This window comes from Barbatula barbatula, assembly GCF_947034865.1.
Source record: "Barbatula barbatula genome assembly, chromosome: 3".
Classification (NCBI taxonomy): Eukaryota; Metazoa; Chordata; class Actinopteri; order Cypriniformes; family Nemacheilidae; genus Barbatula; species Barbatula barbatula.
The window spans coordinates 24368548-24383406 of NC_136764.1; positions in this window are offsets into that span (position 1 = coordinate 24368548).

The window sequence follows — 14859 nt, forward strand, 5'->3', positions numbered from 1 at the left end:
CCACATTATTAATTCTTCGTTATCCACTTCACTGGAAATCTAAGAGTATAATGAAAACGTCCAGTTTCACACTAAAAATGTAAAGTTTCCAGTCGAGCCCAGTTCCCTCCACCCAGATCCCCTCAGTCAACATGGCCCAAACCCCAATTCACAGACCTCCGATGTAACAGCAAATTGAACTCTGGGAATGTGGCTCAGCTTTGTTTTCTCTGGACAGGAGATGAGCTTCATTGGTCGCCGCCTGCAGAAGAAACTTTTTAACAGGGCAGGCTGCCTCTAATAGAAAAAAGCAGAAAAGCAAAGGAAATATTGATGTTAAATCGGTTTGTTTGCTGAATTTACACCTCTGCTATTTGCTTCCTAACACCCTTGGCTGCAAAACTGTTTATAATCCAGCGTGTCCAAAAAATCTTTGGCCACCTTATCTTTTCTTCATTTCAACAGCGAAGCAACGTTTTTACAGTACAACACGAGAAATCTCATATGGATTATGTGACCTAAGTTTAACATCTGCTTCACTGCCTTAACAGACCATTGACATTTCTTTGGGGTCACGTTAAATGATCACAGAAAGAGAGTTAAAACAATCATTGCTTTTCTCATTTACATCTTCATGTGCAGCTGAAAAATATATATATTTGCCAGTGAGGGAAATTATGATAAAAGTCAGTGTCTCGAAAATAAATTTGAGCTGTTCAGTCAGTCCAAACAACTAAACTACACAAAATACTGTATGCTACTATTAATACCGAAGATAACTGATGGATATAAGAAATACATATAATTTTCATCTACTGAAAGGTTTTCAGATTTTGTAAGGAATTAATACATGTTTAAATTTGTGTAAATGTATTTGTTTAACACCTATTTTACTTTTAAATGCACATGGATGTTGAGTACATTGATGTATTTTATAGTACATTTATCAATTTCAGTAAATACAAACAATTACTTTTTACAGAGTAAAAAGAGTGTTTTTTATGATTTATTTTTACTGTCATTTTTTACCATTTTTAAAATGCGATTACAAAATAGCAGAAAAATTTCAAATTCGTCATAAAATAACATGCAAACAATTTCTTACATGTTATTTTCTAGTTCCACAGCTGCCGGAGTATTACATTTTATGTATATTCATATAAAAGATGAAATGTTGAAAAACTATCCTCCACAAACGTAAGAATATGTTTAACATTCACTTCTCACTTCAACACATTTCTATCTGGTTCAAAAGTTCCACATTCAAATCACATCTGATCACAATCTGGCAACCATCATCACTTCAATTCTGCAATTCTGCAGATTTTATGTTCAAATTCCTCCTATTCATCTTTATTTACAAGCTGTTCAGTACATACAGATGGCAATATTTTTGCCATTACAGAATTGGGCTCTGGATCAAGGAAAGGTGGTAATACAATTCAGTCCAGACCACGGACACTTCTCCAGTCATTATCTACTCTTTTACAGCACAGAATTTTGACCATGACAAACTACCCGGGGCTTAAGACTAAAGGCAAACACGATTGTGCTAATGATATGGATGGATGGGGCACTGACAGGAAATGTGCCACAGGTGTTGCTTCGTGGAACACAGTTCCCGATGAGTGCTGCTGGAGATAAACATGCAACCAACCTTTGGGATGAGATATGTGACACAGTCAAATAAAAAACATAAATAAAAATATGTTTTACTTTCTTTGATTGTAGTTTGATGGCAAAAAAGGATGGAAAAATATCATAGTAGAAAAAAAACAGTGACTTATAATTGAAATATGGATTCAGATACAAAACTACAATATTTGTCACAAATCCACTGAGCTTCATGTTATCAACCCAACTGATCCTGACATTTTTGTCTTTTGAGAAGTCAACGTGCAGACTTCACAGCAAGCGATAATAAGGCCAAATAGATAGAAGCAAACCAGAGTCATAAGGCTACCACAGACTTGAAGCTCTGCCTCGATTTCCTCTGATTTCCTATCCCGGCCATCACAGCTCTTGTAAATCATTCCCAATTCCCTTAAACAAGCCAGTTGGATTAGGTTGGGTAAGATCATAAACATTTGCAGGGCCAGACCACCCAGGGAGTGAGTCTCAGCCCTGACCGCTACCTCGCAGCAAGCCACGGCCAGGTCCGAGAGCACAACACTCTCAGTGTGGTTTGTGTTTGCGGAACTTCCTGGACCCAAAAAGAGAGCGACAGAGGGAGAGAGAGAGAGAGAGGGCCCCATCTGCCATGGAAACAAAAACAGCCCCCACCACCGCCGCCGTATTCACGGTCAGCCACCGATAGACTGTGACATGGATAAACACATTGAGCTCCACGGGCTCCATGCTCTTCTGTCCTGCACATTTCAGAAAGCCCTTTTTCATTCACTGCCCCTTCGGAAAAAGTAATGTGCCTCTCACACGGCTTTCCAGGATGGCTTCGCAGACATAATAATGCATGAGGACGCAGAAAAGGATCTTTGTTATGACATGTGAAGAAACAGGACGTTTGATGTTGTTTACTTGAGAGATTAAGGATTATGCCGGTGTAGTGTGCAAGTGAAGCATCGGTGGATTCAATCCCTTTAAAGTATTGGGTTAAAAGACCCAAGGAATAAGCTTGACAAGGTCTGGGCACAAGGGTTTCATTAAGGCACAATTGGACTCTGCTGTAGCAGGTCTCCCAGCGAGTGCTAGTTGACATGTAGGTTGGACTGCGAGATTACGCATCCACAGTCCCATTAGCAACTGATAATGGTGCATAAATCATGACCACACAACAGCTCAGTTACTTCATACCGAACGGCGACACTGACTAGTGGTGAAGGTATTTATGATTGCCAATTTGTAAATCCCGGCGAGCAAAAAGAATCGCAGTTCCAGCTTTGCTAGCTGGCTGTGGAAGTGTTTGTGACTTTATAAATCTAGGATTTAACTCCCGTCAAGTTTTTTACAGGCAATTTGAATGCATTCATCTTGCTTTTGCACAAGATCCTGGATTTGTGTATGTCATTATCGGTGCTTGTGTGTAAGTAAAAACAGAGATTAAATGTCATCCAGCAGATTTTATGACCTTACAGCTGCAAAAGAGAATATGAAACGTTTTTGAAAAGGAATGATCTAATCTTTCTGTATTACACAGAATGTCATGTTTGGCAGTTTTTTGGCAATTACCACCTGATTTTCGGAATGGTGAAGAGTTCTTAAGAGGGCATTTGGAGAAAAAATACAGTATAAAGAAGACTGGAAGAGGACTGTTGAAAAAAAGTAAGACTTTCATTTTTGGTTTTACTGAAAAAAAAAACTAGAAATTAAAGCATAATTTTAGGTTTTTTAAAATAGATAGATGTTGGGGATTGTGATTAAATGATGAATATAATCTATACACAGTATTAACACGTTCACCATTACACCGGCATTATTTTTCATATAGTAGCTTGTAAATATGCACTGTCATGAATTGCAATATGTATTTTCAGATATCAGTCCCATATTCGGACTTTCAGCTGTTTGGCCAACATCACAATCAAATATGAGTACCATTTTAAGGCCAGAAGCATAAGGCAAGTACTTAATTCACTCTGAAGATGCGGGTCACTATGTGTACTTCATTTTCAATAGGAATGTAAACCTAATGGACTCCCAGCACTCAACAAACGAACATGCAGGAACTATAACAGGAAGTGATGAAATGAAAATATAAAACAGATACAAAATAAAAGAAACGTCAACATCACTTATACCTTTATGAGATGCTTGGCTAAAAAAAGATCAAAACATTCAATGTTTTTGCATAACAGTTACAGAACAGCTTCATAACCAAAAAAGTGCAAAAGTGTATATGCAAACAATCAACAGATATATCATTTGTGTTTTGTATATGAATATTTTAATTCTATTATAATGTGAATTATGTTAGCTAATTATAGCTAGCTAATTACCAGCTAGCTTAAACAGTAGTATATTATAAATAAATATATGCTCTATATATTACTGCACCCATTTAAAATAGCAATAATTATGTGTAGGCAGTGTGTCCGGTTTCTCTTAGCAGCTGGTTAGTTCTTTTTAAGGACTTCATTAATGCTATAACACACTGAAACACTGTGCTCCCCAGAGATTTGTAATTTGTGATAACTGCACCAAAAGTCATCATTAACGTCTTTAAACACCGGCTTTGCAGGGTGACACTTCATAAAACCCTTCAGATTCCTTATAAAGCTCTCCACATAGACTGGTCTCCCCTATAACAAGGACCCACTGGGTGGTGAAGGTAAGACACGTCCCAGTCGCCTCTTCTTGAGCTGCAGCCGTGTCTGGAGGACCACTCCCTTCCGGAGCTGAGGCCCTTTGAGTGCCAGGCTTCTTGTAGGTGACTGTACATGAGTGTTTTACGTGCTGTCTGGGCTTGGCTTGCCTCATGTCCCGCTTAGCTAATGACTGCCATTACTTCTAATTGTGGCCAGCGTCCAGGCAGGAGTCATGGGCCGGCTCTGGATAATGAAAGGGAGGAATAAAGGGCAAAGTGAGAAAATAAGAAACAATGAAGTAGGATTAAGAGAACAAATCTGTAGATAAATTGCGTTAGTATAAAATGGGATTGATGTTGTGGAATTTGTTTACATTTTATATATCCTTTGAGTCAATTCTGTAAAAGAAAAGAATGCAAAAATGAGTGCAAACAGCAGAGATCTAATATGATGTTTAATCAGAAAAATATAGCACACTGATAAAGTGAAGCTAATGTGAAAGTCTACTTTTTTAATTTATATTGTTGGAACTTTGGTTTGTATATTTATATACAGTATATATATATATATATATATATATATATATATATATATATTTATAATAAAATATAATAATATCAAATTTTGTAATATTAAGTAATATTCAGTTTAATTCATGTATATTTGATTTCAACTTTGGTGTGCCAAATGAATATTTTCATATATTATAATGTAACATTTTGCAATATGATGTTATATTCAGTGTAATTCGAGTCTATTTCTATAGTGCTTTTTACAGTCTGCATCATTTCAACGCAGCTGTACAGCTTTATAATTTTTAAGGTTTGGCAGGCAATGCTAAATTTGTCTGTGTCTGTATAAAATGAATAGCTTTGTGTTTTGGGCCTGTGGTTTTTTAAGGAAAGACAAGCTATAGATGTTAGTTCACACAAACATATTCACACACGAGCATACACATCACCCTGTCTGCCTCCTGTGATCTCTGTGTGCGTCTGCTCTGCCTGTGTCCACCCCGAACCCATCAGTCTGTGAGGTCTGTAAACCACACATGCTCCCCACGCGGCATCAAACATCCCCACTGTCTCCAGAGTCGTGCCCACACTATCTCTGCCTGTCTCTCTGCACGTGGGGAGCCTGCCTTCAGGCTCTGAACACCAGTTTTGTCTCTTGCGATCGATGTGGAGATTTTATTGAGAAGAAATGGGTGTTATGTATCTTGCAATGGCTCATTAAGGTTGGGGAATTTTTTCTTGCGCCGCCGGCATATCCAAGCTTCGTTTTATCGCTTCTTGTTTTATGGCCTGCGTGACATAGTTGAGGCATCTCATGATATCTTTGATGATATGATTAGACAGTTACGAATAGTATGTTATTATAAGTTATGAATTGACAGAATGGACTTGATTGTGCTTAAAAAGGAAAAATCATATGTTGATTTTTATTTTAAAAGCATTGTTGGGTAAATTACGATATTATATATCCAACTGGTTGACATACAAAATGTATAATTCTAGGTCAACAGACAACTTACTTTACTTATGGTGCCTCGCACAGAATTAGGTTTATCTGCTTTTTCCAATTGTGCCCCATATGTGTAGAATACACATTTTAAAATCAGTTTTAATGGAAAACTGCACATGTTTGAACAGGTTTTGTTTTTGTTTGGTGATGTGTCTGCTACCTTTCTTGACCAGGAGTCTCCGGTGGAAGAGATATTGTATCTCATTGGGACCTTCCTGGTTAAATAAAATAAAATATTGAAAAATATTAAAATTACTTTTCATTGGTTTGTCTTGTGCTGATGGGACCCACATCTATGTATATTCTAAGCCAATCGATTAATGGAAGCTTTGCCCAGTTTAGACCAAATGTGTCAGGGATTAACTGGTTAACATCAGAGATATAGCCTGCATCTCAATCAGCTCCCTTGTTCAGTAGTCAGGACACTGACCAGGGAGTCAGACATTATAAGGTCTGTCTCATGCGTAAAATCCTGCCAGTGCACTGAAATGTTCCCTTTCTAAAAATTCCCACAATGCACCGCAAAAATCAGGAGCATCGATTTTCCCTATCTGACTTATGCCGAGTTCCCATTGCCTGATTTTCAAAGTGGTTGCATCACTGTTCTTTTCACACTGCATGACTATCTGGGGTAGCATTCAGTTGCTGCAGTGTTCACATTGAACGATGGATCTGTGACAGGAGATTACACACTGCATGACTTTACCACAGGTCAGATTGGCAAACAACGTTTCACAACCAAACGCAGACAGGTTTTGAGAAATCAGGCCCCTCTCACAGGTATGTCTCTCCCACATTTTGTGTGCATGAGCTCATGTTTAAAGTCTACTTAAGTTTAAACCTTTTAATAAATTTTATTCAACAATAGATAGCCAGTATGAATAGTGACACTTCATAAAACCCTTCAGACTCCTTATTAAGCTCTCCACATATACTGGTCTCCCCTATAACAAAGACCCACTGGGTGGTTAATAAACCTTTTTATTAATTTTATTCAACAATAGATAGCCAGTGAATAGTAGTAAATGAACAGGCTTTATATCTCGGTGGTAATCCGTTGGTGTTTTCTGGCATCTATTAGTCATAGAATCGAGAAACATGGAGGCTTGAAAGGTTAGTTCAAAGCCCTTACAATGACGACCATTTTGTCATGGTCAAATTTATCTTTAAAAAAAAAAATTCAAGCAATATATTTTATAATTTCGTTACTATCTGAAATATTTTCCAGTGGCCGAAACTTCTGTACGTGTCTTGAAAGCGTGAAATTGACTTTTATCTGCTGTCAGGCCTAATTTAGATCTCAGAGCAAAAGGGGAAATATAAAAAGTGTTGACCATAAAGATTTGATTTATCTTTTGATGACAGGACAGGGAATAGCGTGCAGAGACCGTGCCAAACACAACGGACATTATACTCTTGTGGTTTCGTAATGCATTCTCTTCATGTGTGGTTGTTATATCAACTTAGCATCCTTCACCTGTGCTATTCAGCATTACTGTCATGGATAATACTTTAATGTGTCTGTAATGAACTATTCAACATGCTCGGATCTGAATGTGGAAGATGGATACAGGAGGAAACAATGTAACGATGACAGCTATAATGGTGCCCTCAACGACAACAGATTTGCTTTTTTATGTATTTTTCAATGTCTAGTACCTCGAGGCCAAAAACTGGTGTTTGGTCTCAAACACACTGAAGTGCTTTTGGTTCTCCCTCGTCATAATTAGACTGATGAGTGTCTGACTGGTCCTCTGTGTCTCATTGTGGTCTGATGGAGATTTGTACTGCAGGCACTGTGCTCGAGCTGTCAGGATCAGACAACCAGCTGGCTGTCCTGAGAAATTTACTCAGCGGCCTCTGGGCTGATCTCTGGCAGGATCTCCTCCATTCTCAGAGAATTCCACATTCTGCCTGCAGCGGCTGCCAGGCTCGGAACGCTGTCGGAAACGCTGTGGCTTTGGCTGAGCGCTGTGTGAGGTCCACCTTCACTGTGCGAGTAGTCTGCTGGCAGAACAAATATGGGTGGGACTTCTTGCCGCACACACACACACATACACATATACACATATACACATATACACAATGGCTTACTCAAATCACACTTTAGAATTTCATTTAGTAGGCTAATGAAGCCAGGGCTCAGACTGAGTCATGACTTAAATGTCTACACTTTGCTGTGAACCTGACACGGTTCTTATTACTGTTACACATGTTTTGTAAAACAATAGCCTTATAACATTCTGAGGAAACATTTATTGCTCAGAGGTTGCTCTTTCAGAGCTCAGGACAGCTTTCAGACCACAACGACAAAAAAGCTGGGCACCATTCTCACCCAAGAGAAGACACATTACTAAGATTAAAATGTGCATCTTTGGAGAGAAAAAACCCAGAGGATCGACTTAAAGGAACAGTTCAACCAAAGATGAAAATTCAGTCATCATTTACTCAGATTGTTCCCAACTTATCAAAATTTATTTGTTTTGTTAAACACAAAGGAGAAGATTTTAGGAAAAATGTCAACCAACATTCATCCCCCATTTACTGCCACAGTAGGGAAAATAAATACGTATATGGGGGATGAGATCTGTTTGGTTACTGACATTCTTCCAAATATCTTCCTTTGTGTTAAGCAGAAGAAATTTTTAATTTATTTTTATATTCCCTATAAAGCTGCTTTGGAACAATGTAAATTGTGAAAAGCGCTATATAAATAAAGTTGAATTGAATTGAACAAAGACGTTTATGCAGGTTTGGCACAATCTGAGGGTGAGTAAACGATGACAGAATTTTCATCTTTGGGTGAGCTGTCCCTTTAAAATAGGAATGAAAGTCATAATTTCGGATATATAAAACAAAGCATGAACCATAAATAAAACTGTAAAGTCTGACTTGTCATATTTTAACAGGGTGTATCCTGGGATTAAATTATTAAAGATTTACATATTATGAAAGATATGTATGTTTTAGTTCCAATGAAAGAAAAGTGACATGAAAATATATTTTTCTTATTATTTTCAGCTTTTGCCAACACAATCTCACAGGAATTCATAACTATTTTATGAGGGTGAATATGAATATTGCACAAGTGAATAGGGGATTTTTTAAGTATTGTTTTTTTCTAATAACCATACAAGCTTCCATGAGATCAGGTATCTCTTAAGGGCTGAGGTCTCAATTTGCTCTCCATCTAATCTCATTGCTGTCTTGGAGAAACTATCGAGAACCGCTTTCTGATTTCTCTTTTCTGCACGGTTAACCTATGTGGTTTATTCACGCACAAAATATTACAGTACATGTTTCAGCAATAACGTCTATAACAACAAACAAACGCAGTTATCATTTTACGAACCGTACCAAAGCAAACACTAGATCTGGAGTCTATTTTCAAGTTTTCACTCCTGGCAATCTTTCCCTATAAACACCCAGGGCGATGTTTGAAAGGCATCTCAGGATGACACGCATCTTAAAATAATCCTACCCAAACTACAGTAAAGCCACCCAAGCAATGTTTTCATGTTTTCGCCACGGCCGTGCACCTTTGTGTTTATCATGGAGTTCAGGTGCAGTAAGATGTCCCCGGAAGACTATTTGAGATGGAACCGTTTAAGTTTCTGTTGAAATAAATGTTTACAGCATTCCAAACATTTTGTGTGGTCCTGTCGGCACCTAGCGAGGGGTGCTGTCTTGTAAAGGTGTGTTTCGGTGCGCGTGCTTGTTTTACCTGTGTGTGGCTAAACGTGTGTATTTGGAAGAGAGAACTGTGTCTGAGTCTCCGTGTGTGGGAAGATGTCTGCACATGTGTCCCATAACTTTCTGACCAAAGTTTACACGGCTCACACAGACACCCACTATTAAAAATAGAAAAAAATCCATCTGTTTTTTGACTTACTGTAGAATTGTGTGTGCTTGCATTCTTCTTGATATTTTGAAGGGGTCCACCCAAAAAATAAAAATACTGTCATCATTTACTCACCCTCAATTCGTTTCAAACCTGTACGCATTTCTTTGTTCTGTTCAACACAAAGATATTTAAAAGAATGATAGCAATTTTCAGTTCGGACATCCTCCACTACCATAGTAGATAGTGGACATACTGCATATTTTTGTTCTGTTGAACACAAAATGAGATATTTCAAAGAATTTAGGTAAACAAACAGTTTTGGAGCACCTTTGACCATACCATTACATTTTCCCCACTATGTTCCATTACTGAAAATGGCATTCTTCCAAATATCTTTCTCTGTGTTCATCAGAACACATGAATTTTCACGCATGTATGAAATGACACGAGGGTAAGTAAATGATGACAACAATTTCATTTTTGGGTGAACTATCCCTTTAAATCCCCATTTCTCCAGACAAAATAGAAAGAATAAAAATGCCTGTTTGGTTACTTTGTTTCATGTAGACTTTAATTCGTTCCTTTTTGCATACTAATTCAAGCATATGTGCTTGCACGTATGGAAAAGTAAGAAGGTTCCTCTGTGGCTGTAAAAGCAACACCATAAAATGTGTGGTAGCAATTGTGTGAATTAAGGAGACTTTTATTATACAAAAGAGAGAAAGACAGCAAGAATAGAGAAAAGGCAAAACTGCCATATTCAAGTGAACCAATACGCCTGATTTCAATGATTTCCTGTTTGCACAGCACCTCTTAGTGGTCAGACTGCATATTGCAAGTAAAAAAAATAGGGATTCTGCATTATTTGTGTAGCTGAAGAGAAGCAGGTTGTGAGTTTCAGCCCAGGTTCATGGGTCTACATGCAGGGGCTCTGGAGACCGAGGGGGCCAAAATGAGAATTCCTGCCTGCTATGGCTGGTAGCAGCTTCCGCTCGCTCTGGGAAATCGGTTGAACTGGAACCATCCTGTGAATCCCCACGCGGAAATAAATCATTCTTAACTAGCCCCCTCACGCACCATACCGATGCTGTTCAGTCTAGAGAAGGCTTCTACAATGAATGTGTGGCGGTGTGTGTGAGCCTGCACGTATGTGCCGTGTACATGTGTGTGTTCAGCTGGATCCATCATTTATTTCACTCCCTGGAATATAATTTCTCTCCTACACAGGGCTACAGGAATATGGTGAAACGCTGTAAAGACTGTGTTGAAATGAAAGGGCAATGTCTTAAAGCTTTTACCCCGTATGGTGTTTTCCATTCCTTTTTCTCTTTGAGGTAGAGCTTATAAATAACACATGCGACAGTGGTGAGGACACTTTTAGTAGCTTTCACAAGCATGCGGTCATTCGCAAAGTTCCTACCGAGCCATATTTTAAATGTGCTCGGTCACAATGACAAGAACATACGACAGAAAACAAGCAGCCACAGATTCTTACATGCCTACAAGCTGACCGTATACGATTGTTTAGGGGGCATGTTTTGAGGGAATCCTTTTACCCTTAAATGGCCAGACAGAACAAATTGTAATTTAATTAACTGAGCCCTTTGCTTTGAATCTGACATATTGCTTTACAAGGTATACATTTGAAACATGCATTTGTGTTCCCTGACATCGGGCTTCTAAAGACATCACCAGTTGAGCTACCACAGTTGTACTTTTACAAAAACATTCATAATGTCAGACTAATGACAGGTAATGGTAGTGCATCATTTATGTTATGCTGTTACGGTATGTGGATATCTGAACCATAAGTCAATCGTAGCTTAGATAATAAAGGTCAAGTGTATGAAATGTAGCGGCATCTAGGGGCGAGGTTGCGAATTGCAACCGACAGATCACTCCACCCTTCCCTTTCAAAGCACTACGGTGGCTGACACAGGGCTAAGATGTTGTCACGTTTTCACTTCTTTGCCAAAGGATATAACATATTTATAAACGCGCTCTATAGATGAAGTTTGTCCATTTAGGGCTACTGTAGAAAAAACATGGCGACTTCCATGTAAGGGTCCCGCGGTGTACAAAGATAGAAATAGCTCATTCTAAGATAATAAAAACATAACGCTTAAATTTGGAAGGTCTTTATACACCTCTGAAGACAGTATATTAGTTATGTGCAGTATATTATATTGCTTTTACTGTATGTTAATAGAGCCTCCAAAAATGACACACAGCACCTATAATTAGAATTATACAGATTATTAAAATGAGTAATTCAGATTTGGCATAGATATATTGTATGCCACTATCTGTCCTCTCCTGTCGCCCCCCCCCCTCTTTTGTTCACGAATGGACTGGCATCTGGCAACCCAAAAGCACACCCATCACCTTATTGACTTTGTGCCAGTGGGAGGGCCACAGAGACCACCCCAATGCAGTGCACCATCCCTTTGTGCCATGCTCATCAATACTCTAAACCACACCAACATTTTTGTGCGAAGAAATTGTGTTGTCCTACGAAAATAGAACTATCACCCAATTGAAGTCTACCATGAAATGAAAGGTTTGGTTGTACTACTACAGTTATACGTGTAAAGCAATATAATAGAATGACATCATGCTGAATACATATTGTCGACTGTAAAGGCAAATTCATATATAGATTAAAAACAGTATTTGTATCTATGAGTTATGTGACGTAAATAATTCAGTTGCACTTTAACCTCTGTGACTCATCCTTTTTCTACGATGATACCCTCACAGTGCAAGGAACTTTTATTGTAATATTTGCTCAGCTGAGCAATGCCAAGTTTTAGGTAATATAAACACTAGAGCGAGTCTGTAAAATATATTATTTGCTTTAACTGACCACATTCACCAATCTAACGATTGTTCCCTAGAGAGCGACATGAGGTATTATACGAACATGTTATCGCCTAGGATTTCTTTGATATTTTTGTACAAGTTAAATATACTTTTAATGGCTTGCTAAATGGCTCCTAAAGATCCAAAGAATCATGTCCATTTTCCCATTCCAGACTGATTTTGCTGAATAAGCTCGACCGAGGGATGTTATTAGTGGAATTGGTCAACCAGTCAAATGTGGTCAGTTCAGGCTAGCGGATTTAATCAGACGAAGTGGAAGTGGCATGGGACGTTCCAGACCTGACCATAATGCACTGCTGCTGCTCTTTCCTTGGCTTCATAAAAATAAAGTCACTTAACTGTTATTCTAAAGTCCAGTTGATGGCATAAGATCAGAATACACATAACTTAATACTGATCATTAACAATAATTGAAAGACCATTTAATAAGAGCAACAAACCTACTTACAACAAAGTATATTGTTCTATAGATGAGGTTTCACATCATGCATTATACTAATGTGTAAATCATCTGCAAGCCTGTTTTGGTTCAGGATTCTGTTTAACTGCAGATTCGTCATTCCCCGTATCAACATGTGGCCCTGTTTTCTCACCCCTTGTTAAACTAGCCATTGCTCATATGTCACTCCTGATAAATGAATGACCTCTAGTGGGAGACTCAAGCTTTGCATGCACTCACATGCTGCTTTGACCAGAGAGGGGAATCTTCTTACTGCAAACAAACTAACTTTATCATGCACACTTACATTAGATATGAAACGTATGAGTTGGGTATGAGTATGTTTAATTCTTTTCAAATCAATTTGACTCATTGTGACCCAATCAGGACCACGGTCTGAAGACTAGTTATGATACGTTCTTTCCAAAACGAAGTCCTTATCTCAAGTCCTCTCCCCAAAAGGGGACCCTCCAGGTCCAGTTGCCCCTCCCCCATCCCAACTTTGGCTGCCCCACCTCCTCCCTCTCGCCCTCATGCTCTTTTCTCCTGGTTGCCTGGGCAATGACTAACAAAGCCATCATTTCACCAATTTCCACAGAAACAGGTGCTGGCACAATGGCTGCTTCCTTCTGCACTGAAAGACAAGGTTAGTGAGGTTCATGGGAACTCGGGCGGACAATCTCAGGGCTGTCCAAGTGTCGTCCTTAGGCTCTGACATAAAAGAAGGCTAATTTGTTGTCGCTGTTTTCCCAGGAGGGGGGGAAGGAGGAGGGGGACACATTTTTGGAGAAACAGTCCCTCTGATATCAATATCTCGGAGTAGCCGAGAGGTCTCTTCTGATGTGGTTGACGTCCAATGTTTGCCTATGTAGAGTGACACATGTGTTTGTGTGAATAGTTAAAACACAAAACAGACGAGACAAAAGAATCTTTGTCATTGTGCTGAGATGTATATTTGATGCTGGAAAAGTTTACATTATTTCAAGCCCCCGTCTCTGCATAGCCCTCCCGTAGAACCTAAATCCAGTGGTTGGGTGCTGGCTGGAAGCTCTATAAAGGCAAGGGGAGGTTCCTCCGCATGGTTCCAAAGGATGCTTTTGGAGATGCAAACCATTTCGGAATGCCAAACTTTTTTTTTTCCCAAAATATATTATCATATACATATAAATATAATACGAATCTGTATAATAAAACCATGTCATGACCAAAAACATGCCAGTTGCATTTCCATCATAAGAAAAAAAACATTTTAAATGAAAATAAGTAGTGGTGTTTTTATTATATATTTTTAGTTTTAAGACGCTTACACATTTTTTTGGGATAATATTGGCATCATATGCAGGCACAATATCTTATGTAAGGTAATTTTCTGTGTCATTGCGTGCTAATGCTGATTATCAGTGTCTATTGAGAAGGTCTTGTTTACGTCTTTTAGTGTTGTTGTTTTCATACAGATCAACCTCTAAAGCACTGCCTACGATTCAACTCTCCACAAGAGTATAACAAAACATGGCAGAGAAAACACAGGAGGGGGGAAGACAGAAACTGCAGGAGAGAGCGGGAAAAGGATGAGAGGGGTTCGAAGGAACAGATTGAGAGTGAGAGAGAGAGAGAGAGAGAGAGAGAGAGAGAGTGACTGAGTGAGTGAGAGAGAGGGAGGGAGAGATAAAGAGAGAATGAGAGAGGGAGGGAGAGAGAGAGAGAGAGAGTGAGTGAGTGAGTGAGAGAGAGAGAGAGAGAGAGAGAGAGAGAGAGAGAGAGAGAGAGAGTGAGTGAGTGAGAGAGAGGGAGAGAGGGAGGGAGAGAGATAGAGAGAGAGAGTGACTGAGTGAGAGAGAGAGGGAGGGAGAGAGAGAGATAGAGAGAGAGATAGAGAGAGAGATAGAGAGAGAGAGTGACTGAGTGAGAGAGAGAGGGAGGGAGGGAGGGAG